The 7,606-nt window shown below is 41.1% G+C and overlaps 1 long non-coding RNA gene across 1 annotated transcript; it reads right to left on the minus strand.

The window, feature by feature from the left end:
• Nucleotides 1-230: 230 nt before the first annotated feature.
• LOC308311768 lies at nt 231-2,251 on the minus strand. The gene is made up of 3 exons (XR_013963703.1): nt 2,151-2,251; nt 1,040-1,140; nt 231-777 (listed from the first exon to the last, which is right to left on the minus strand). It is a non-coding gene; the product is annotated as an uncharacterized lncRNA (long non-coding RNA).
• Nucleotides 2,252-7,606: the final 5,355 nt, after the last annotated feature.

A 7,606-nucleotide genomic window follows, 5' to 3' on the forward strand; every position in this document is an offset into this window, starting at 1 on the left:
AGTCTGAGGCTGAGTTCTAATTCACTAGTAGGCCATGTACAGATAGCAGATATGTTCTGAAGTCCCTCATTCCTTTGACAGCGTGGGAACGGAAGTGACGTAGACTATTATGATAAGGCCGAATGGAATGGTTAGGATCTTCCTTATTGAACCTACGCTAAAAGCTACATTAACTGTCTTTAATTAAATGATTTTAGCTCTGCAATAACTGAACCGTACACTGTAGTCATTCAACAAACAACGTCCCTCAGAAATACCGATGAATGTAAAGAATTAAGTGCTTTACCATTAACCAAAATGATATAATAAGAATCATATAATTTAGTGTTTTATTTTGGGGCCGTTTGTCGCTGTACCTTTGCACATATTGCTTTTTCACATAGTTTTCAAACAACTCAAGTCATAATGAATTTGGTAAAAGAAGCATTCACACAAATCTTTTAGAGAATTGCATTCATATTTATAAAAGAAATATCATAAATACATTTACAATGTTATACAACATACTGGTTTGCAATGCCGTGTTGGCGTGTTGACCACTACAAGATATAGATTCAGTCTGTTGCAGCGTTGCATCAAGCTGTAGGCTACATCTGACACAAGCAAGCTGTCGAAAGGACATACATTTCCAAATAGGGCTGCAACATATAGATTTGTATTATTCTATCGATTCCTTCTTCAATTAATTGAGTTATGAAGTGGACTTCCGCCGGACCCTCTTAGGAAGGTGGAATCTGCTTGTGGCTGTTTCTCGCTGACTCCTCTGAGCCACTGTCACTGGAAAGAGAGAAGAAATTAAATGTTAGCCCATTATAGAGGGTGTGCTCATGACATCATCATACTCGGACGTTATGCGGGAGTGGCAAAGAACTACTTTCTGGCATTTTGAAATCGAGAAAAACTGAATGGGGCGTATGTTTCAGCGTCCTTTTGGGTGATGTTCTTGCATATCTGCTATTTTCAGTATTTCACATTAGTAAAAAATGGCAAATGAGTTTATCGATAATGAATAAGGCAAGATATAGCCCTTTTGACTTACTCCTCTGAACAACATTCACTTTCTCTGCCTCAGGTTGTGCTTGCTGTGAGGTCACATCCTGTGTCTCAGCCGCCATCTCTTCAATCTGCTCCGACTCAGGGCTGTGTAAAAGAATTATACATGATGCTATAGTTATTATAGTTGCTTGCATCTAACCTTTATATTTTTCCATCACTTCTAATACTAAGTTCTAATACATTATGACATTTGGTAGCTAAAAGCTTGTAAGAGCTTAGATGTCTCTAATAGGCCTAAAAGAGCCCGGAAGTCTGATGTAATTTACACATCCTACCTCATTCGTATTTTTCCCCTATTCTGAATTCTCATAGTCAAATAAGAACGGTGTTCCAAAAATAAACGAACTATCCCGGCGGGTTGACTCATATGGATATGAAGAATTAACTGACAGCGATAAATCGCTAACGTTACCGCCGCCAATTTTGTAAATAGAAATAGCACAGGGCAGATATGACAAATAACTAAAAAATAGACAGAAATAACTGCTAAAAATAATCAAAATACAATCAAAATAGGCCATATTTTCTACATATTTAAAAACGAATCTGTAAAATAGTGGAAATAGCCGATCTTAAGGGTCACAACGCATCATATCATGACATATTGTAAGCAAGTGCTATTCTTTTATGAAAATTATATTTTTTAAATATCTCTATAAAACAGATTATTTTATACGGATGAATGGAAAACAATTCTGATGATTATGTAATAACCAGGGTTGGGATCCAGAACCGGAGGACCCGGGAAAAACCGGATCCAACATTGAGGAACTGGAATCAGTTCCATCACATTTTAACAGTTTCCAGGAACCGGGTTTTATATCAACAATGTCAGACCTGGTACAGTATATGTGGCCTTCACTTCTGCAATACAATTACAATACCAGTGGTTCTCAAACTCCTTAACCCGTAAGGTTCCATCTGGTTCCATTTGTACACTCTCAGAGTTACAGATATGTAAGGGCCCATTTGGAACTCCCTAGAAGAATCGTTAAAGGGAACCACTTAAAGAATCGGACCTTTAAGAGGGAACTGTTTAAGGAACCAGAATCGTTTGTATCCCAACCATAGTAATAACTGTTAACGGTTCCTACCCTGACTCAGTGCTCTGGGCAGGCATGGCCCTCAACCACTCCTGGTAGTAACCACGGAAACCATCGATTTGAACCAGATAGTTGTTCCTGGTCTTGTACTGTGAGATTGGAAAGGGAGATGACACATTGATTAAAGTCAAATAAAATCTCAAGACTGAAGAAATGTCTATGGGATTTGTGAAACGGTGTGAAAGGAGCTCCCACCCACACTAGTAGTGCTGCCTGTTTACTAAACAATTAACACTATACAGTATAAAGTATATGTTAGTCTGTCTCAAACGTTACTCTTTTACCTGCTTTTTACTAACACTAACAATACAAAGATGCCCAGAACATCGGGATGAACCTGTGTAGTTTATGGCTGCTCCAACAGTAGTGGCAACATTCAAAAAGAAAAAGAAAAAAGGATTGTCAAAATATCTACCGCGGTGGCTGAGACCAGAGCCATTGAGTAATGGTTGAGACAAAGCAGTGAAAGGTCCTGAAAGATACATAACGTCAGTCTTACCCAATACCCAATCTTTCTGTTTTAGGAACACAAGGCTGCTGTACTTTAATGCAATAGCGGTATATATTTTGACATGCCGTTTTTCTTATGTTGCCACTACTGTTGGAGCAGCCATAAACTACACAGGTTCATCCCGATGTTCCGGGCATATTCTTTGTAATGTTAGTGTTACTAAAAAACGTTTGAGGCAGACTAACATCAGTCACTGTATAGTAGAAGCTTGGTGTGGGGAAACCGCAGATGTGTCGTCTCCGCCTACAGGAAGTACGTAGGCTGCGACCATGAGACGTACCGTTATGGAATCGGTCCATAAGAGAACATTTGCTGTCGGGCCTTGGAAAAGGTTGGTCGTCCAATGCTATCAGCATTGGCATCACAGGTTCCATGGCTGAGGGAATCGTTATAGCAAGCTAAGTGTTAAATGTGTATTTATTTGTTTCTTTTCTAAAGGCTAATGCCGGCTCCACAAAGAACCATCACTTATGAGCTTGTAGATCAGCTTAACCTGCTGTGATGAATGACAAAGGTGCACAGCACTGAGCGGGGCATGGGGATATGGTCTACTTTCTAACATAAATGTACTCGCCATGCCTGGGTTCACATTCTGGCAAGTGGACTCATATGGGCTAATAAGAGAGCTTCTGTAACACTTCCTACGCATCCCATATTATGTATACATCACACTGTTTCTCAACCAATGGCCCACTGACTACTAATAATTTCCTAATAATGACTCGAACAGACAATCGGTGCACTTCCCCATCTTGAGATTCTAAAGGCTCGTTCATTGATTGATTGATTGAAATCTTTATTAACAGTTTGCAGAATTACAGTACATTTCAAGCACAAACTCAATACAAAGACTGTTAACTGTGAGTGGACGACCCAATTAAGCCTTACACTTGTTTACAACAGGGTCCACATTGTTCAATTCATCAAAACATTTAGAGACAAACAAATAGACACTTCTATGTAGTTAAAGAACAGAACAGGAATTCATCATATAGGAAGCGAAAAGGGAAAAAAAGTATATATACAGTGAGGGGAACAGGGGGATAAAAGAAAAGAAAACGAAAGACAGAGTGTAGGGCGCCTGCACACAACACCATGCGTTGATGCCATGTGTGCATATGTGCAGGCACCCAACACCACGTCCATACAAAAACATAGTACAATCCATAGTACAAAGACAGAGTGTAGGGCGCCTGCACACAACACCATGCGTTGATGCCATGTGTGCATATGTGCAGGCACCCAACACCACGTCCATACAAAAACATAGTACAATCCAGATACAAATTCAGCTTTTACAGAGGCCAGTTTCGAATTGCAGCCATCCGTAGGTGCCCTTTGAGAGCAGTTTTGAAGGAGCCAAGGGATTCACATGTCTTAATGACTGTTGGTAGGGCGTTCCACATTTTGGTCGCATAGGAGCGAAAAGAATTTAGTCCCTTGTTTGTGCCGAATCTGGGTTGTACATGGTTTGTTGCACTCCCTCTGGTGTTGTGGGTGTGGACTTCGTTTACATTAAGGAAGTATTTAGACAGGTACATGGGTATCTTGGTGGTGTATCTAATCTTGTGGACCAGACCCATTGCAAGATGCTGTACTCTGTCGTCGACCCTAAGCCATCCCAGCCTGTCAAAGTGGGCAGGGGTGAGGTGGGTTCGGGGGGTGAGGCCAAGTAGGAGCCTGACCAGTTTGTTTTGGGAGGTCTGGAGCCTTGTTTTAAGGGCCTTTGAGGTGCTGTGGTACCAGGAGGTGGATGCATAGTCAAAGAAACCTTGTACAAGGGCTCCTGTTAAGGTCTTCAAGGTGTTTTTGTCGACCAGTGAGGAGATCCTGTAGAGGAATCTTGTTCTTTGATTGACTTTTTTGATTACGTTGGTGGCCATCTTATCACCGGAAAGATTGGCCTCCAGGATGGAACCTAGGTAGGTAATTTGATCCTTCCGTGTGATAATATCATCACCAACTCTAACCAAGAAGCCATCTGCCTTTTTGAGATTACTATTTGATCCGAAGAGAATGGATTCAGTTTTTCCCAGGTGTAAGGATAGTTTGTTATCAGCGAGCCAGGTGCAGATTCTACCGAGTTCAGAGCTGAGGGTCTTTTCAACCTGCAGTTTGTTCCTGTCCGAGACCAGCAGTGCTGAGTCGTCTGCGAACAGGAACAAGTTGCAGTCACAAGCTGAAGTCATGTCGTTTACATATATTAGGAACAGTAAAGGCCCTAGTATGCTTCCTTGTGGGACGCCACAGCTCACTGGGAGGGGGGGGGACAGTGTTCATATAGTCTGGATTTCCGGTGGTGAGGTGACCACCGCTCCGGTGGTGAGGTGACCACCGGAGCTGATATAACGTTGAGCGGTGGTGAGTAAAAACAGAGAGAAGGGCTGGGGCGGTGGCGGTTGGTTACGCTTAACCTTCACGGACCACTATTGGTCTATTGGACCAATGTTTCTCGAGTCAAATGCATTTGATACTGTCCATCACAGACACCACACCGCCCCTTCACAGACCTATTAAAGGCTGTAACTGTTCTGTTCAGGGTGTCATTTGGACCTCTCTGTCCAACACAATGCATCTCATAAATAATTGGCAATGGCATAACGCCTAAATTGGGTAAAAAGCACAAAAAAAATCCCCTGGATTCCTTGCATCATTAAGCAACTTCATAGGCCAGATTACATTTTTCTACCATTCTGCATTTTCTTCAAAACACACTCTTTGCTACTATACTATCCTACAGATTTTGTCCAAAGCTCACACAAATGTACAGACAGTTCCAAGTGGCTAAGCTTTTGCTGACCCTGGGTATAGTTTTTTCTTTTTCTCAAAAGATACATTTTTCTCTCCCTATGACCAGGTGAGGGGGCCGTGTACAGGTAAATCTTCACCCCTGTTATTTATTTATTTTTAATTTGTATTTATTTATTTTGTAGTAATCCAATTTCAGGAATAGATGGCAACGAGTATAACTCTTTTATTTATATTATCTTTTGCAGTGGAAAACTGCAAACACTGCATTATCAGGACTATTTGATACTTGAGATCCCACATGCACACTATTTTTTAAATACTTATATAAGTTATACTAATGTATGGATGAAAAATACATTTGCAGCTAATTATATATGCTGTAGGTATCCCCTGTAAAGGAATCAACATTGAAATTGTAGTTTGAACAATTATGTATATCTTGATAGTGTAAAATAAAATAAAATGGACCTTTAAGGTTTTTTTTACACTCGATAGTTAAAGATCTAATAAGGGTCCACTTGGTTACCAACTCTCCATAATCAACTACACTTAAAACAAGCCCAAATAATCAACTAGAATTTATTTTTGTCAAATACATTTTTATTAACAGGTTATAAATTATTATAAAATTGGTACAGTAGGCCTTTAGAAACAAGGCCAACTAATTATAATAAGCAAACATGGCAACACTGCTGGTTGACTAATGGAGGAATTAAGGGAAAACAGCGCCCCCTAAAGTCACAGATCACTGAACTAAAGGTTTGAAGCCCATTTTCTCTGATTGGTCTTTTTTCCACTACTCCTGCAAGTCATTTTTCTATAAGCCATATCTCCTCCGAACAACCAATATGTCAACTTGAAGCTATGATTCCCTGCTTTCATATGACATGAAAAAAAAAAGAAAACAAAAAAAAAGAAAAATCCAATGGCAGTCTCTCGATCAAATCTAGTCACACATGTGTCACCTGCAGGCCTCATCAGTGCGCTTTGTGAGGATGTGGTCTTCCAAGATGAACGTTTGATACAACCTGAACTCATCCTCCACCTGGTCCATATAGTGACCCCTCCAGGCAGAATAGATGGAAAGCGTCTGGTGAAGTGGAAATGGACAGATTTCCGTTTGGTTATATGTCTGCCTGCCACCACAGCATGCATCAGCAGCTCATCATCGCTAAATGGAAATGTGTAAAATCATGTGTTCAGCTGCAGCTGAGAAATACTTTCTGACATCTCTGAAAAGTGGCTCCAGCTCTAGATGGATTTGAATGTCGGTGTCCTCGCCAATGGAGAGTTCTTCATCACTCAGCTGGTTTTCTCTTCTACTGTACTACTGTTGATTTGATGCCTCTAGCAATTTCCTCCATCATAGTGATCACATGCTCTGGCTGACAGAATGAAAGTATAGTATCTTGCAGCTCCAAAGTTGGCAGCGGGATTTGTATACAGGGTTCCTCTTTTTGGAGAATTCTGTTGCCAATGTCAAAAATAGGTATATGGCCCTTTTCTGAAACGGTGCATACACCTTAGACATGATGGTTGGTGAGGAATTGAAGTACCTTCTGTGGTTTTGTCGGAACCTGGTTCTCTTCCACTTGGGCTTGCTCTTTTTTCTTTTGTCTTTCTCCTGTATATAGGGCTCTCTTTCCTACTGCATCTTGCTTGAAGAGGAATGCAGATCAAACTCTGCAGCAGGGTTGGTTCTCATAGAGGGGGTGACTGTAGTTTCCAGGCTATAGGGTCAGACAGGGGGGCATGGGCAGGTTTGGTGCTATACCAGAGATTCCTGGCCACGCCCCCTACTTCCGCTCTGGCGTCTTTTCTCGGAGCGTTGATTGTCAGAGTGTTCCTGTTGCCTTCATAGTGATTCTCTGATTAATAATGCAACAACCCCGTTTGAGCACAGGTTAATATATTGACAAATATTGCCGATGACGAGACCCTCAAATATTTTGGTCCTAGCTGGCCTGGGACACTGGAAGAGAGAAGCAACATTCACAGTAGTTTTTATTTTATTTTAATCATAATCGATGTTGTGAAACAGTAGGTCTACACGCACGCACGCACACGCAAGCCTCCAACTTCATCAGCACTGTGCTAGTGTTGAAGTGTCTGTCTGTCAGACCATGGGAGTATGGGATTGTTTTGTTTCTTTTTTTTAACCCACTATCACTAAACACGGGTAGAA

The sequence above is a fragment of the Protomyctophum bolini genome (genome assembly GCF_963924005.1).
Source record: "Protomyctophum bolini genome assembly, chromosome: 3".
Classification (NCBI taxonomy): domain Eukaryota; kingdom Metazoa; phylum Chordata; class Actinopteri; order Myctophiformes; family Myctophidae; genus Protomyctophum; species Protomyctophum bolini.